Here is a 2,101-nt window from a genome sequence, read left to right on the forward strand (position 1 = left end):
ATGTGACAGCATTGTTCCACGCACACTGAAACAGCTGATTAAGGCGCCTCACAGATGACGGACAGCTTCGAGTTAATGGTTCAATTAAAGTCAACTCTGGCAGCAGTATGTATGTTGTCAAACCAACATGAACATATCCAAGTATTGTGTATCAGTAAAAGTGTCACTGAGGATCATCTCTGTCCTGGATTAATGAGAAGACTGAATTATATCTGGTGAGGTTTAAAGTTCATGTTCTACAATCAGCGTCACTTCTCCAGCAGCAAACCAGCATTAAAATGACTCATTTGTTAATGAGGTGTGATGCACAGATCGTATACCCACACTACAGCACTGAATGTGGATTAATCCACCACTGAAAGTAGTCCCCAACAAACTCACTGTTACATCCTGTTCCATAAAAACTACAATGAGCAGCTGTTAAGATGTACATCTTACATAGGAGCTGAGGAGTGTTTCTGTCTCATCGATAACACCCCACAAAAACATCCCTTCTTGTACCCTATCAGTTAAAAGACATGTGCAGTGAACGACTTGATACACAGGTAAGTAAATTATGTTTTGGGGCTGGATTATAAACACTGATGTGATGTTGAATGAGGTTTTCTCTACTTTTACTGTATCAGTGCATCTTTGAAGATATAAAGAACTAATATGTGTTAACAGTGCTTCAAATATGGACGGCTACATATTCTAAAACATGGATGCTTAACAAACAGTTTCCCCCCCAGCGGCACAGAAGATCTATACATTCAGCACAGTTTTAAGGTGGACACCCAAGAACATTATGATGTCACATTATGATGTGAAGTTGACCTTTGACCTTTTGGATATAAAATGTCATCAGTGTAATTTTATATCCTATCAGACATTTGTGTGAAATGTTGTCATAATCAATGTAGGAATTCTTGAGTTATGGCCAACAGTTGTGAGGTCAAAGTGAGCCTGACTTTTGACCACCAAATTCCAATCAGCTCATTCTTTAGTCCAGGTGGACATTTGTGCCAAATTTGAAGAAACTCCCTCAAGGGGATCTTAACTATATTGTGCTCACAAGAATGACATAGGTCAGAGTGACCTTGATTTTGACCACCACAATCGAATCAGTTCATCCTTGAGTCAAATCAGATGTTTGTGCCACGTTTGAAGCAATTCCTCCAACGTATTCTTGAGATATTTTATTCGCAAAAATGAGATGTCACAGTGACCTTGACCTTTGACCACCAAAATCTAATCAATTAACCCTTGACTCAAAGTGAGCATTTGTGCCAAATCTGAAGAAACCCATTCAAAGTGTTCTTGAAAATGAGACAGAGACAAGGTCACAGTGACCTTGACCTTTCACCAACAAATTCTGATCACTTCATCTATGAATGCAACTGGATGTTTGTGCTAAATTTGAGAAGAGACCCTCAAGGCCTTGAGATATCGCGTTCGAGAATGAAACAAATGCAAGTTCACAGTGACCTTGACCTTTGACCGCCAAAATCTAATCACTTCATTGTTGAGTCCAAGTGGATGTTTGTGCCAAATTAGAAAAAAAAAAGATCTCAAAGCCTTCTTGAGATATTATGTTTATTAGAAAAGGACGAAGGCAAAGTCACAATGACTTTGGACCACCAAAACCTAAGCAGTTTATTGTTGAAACCAAGGAGATGTTTGTGCCAAATTTGAGGAGAGTCCCTCAAGGCCTTTTTGAGAGACTGTGCTTAAGACAATGAGACAAATGTAAGATCACTGTAGCCTTGACCTTTGACCACCAAAGTTCATCCTTGAGTCGAGTCAGAGGTTTGTGCCAAATTCTGAGAAATTCTCTCCAAGAGTTGTTGAATTATAGCGTTGATGGGATGGACGGACGGACAACCTGAAAACATAATGTCTCTGTAACACATATTATAAAATGGCTGACGGTTTGATTCCTGTCTGAACTTCAGTCTAATAAAAGCATTACAGACTCTAAATATCTCCATCATTCATCCTTATTCCTGGACCAGAGGAAGTGGAAACAGACTGAATGTGATGGGTGACAGGTCTGCACACAGGCTGTGAGTCACACACACACACACACACACACACACACACACAGTGACAGAGTGTGTGT

Source organism: Epinephelus moara, chromosome 17 (genome assembly GCF_006386435.1).
Source record: "Epinephelus moara isolate mb chromosome 17, YSFRI_EMoa_1.0, whole genome shotgun sequence".
Classification (NCBI taxonomy): domain Eukaryota; kingdom Metazoa; phylum Chordata; class Actinopteri; order Perciformes; family Serranidae; genus Epinephelus; species Epinephelus moara.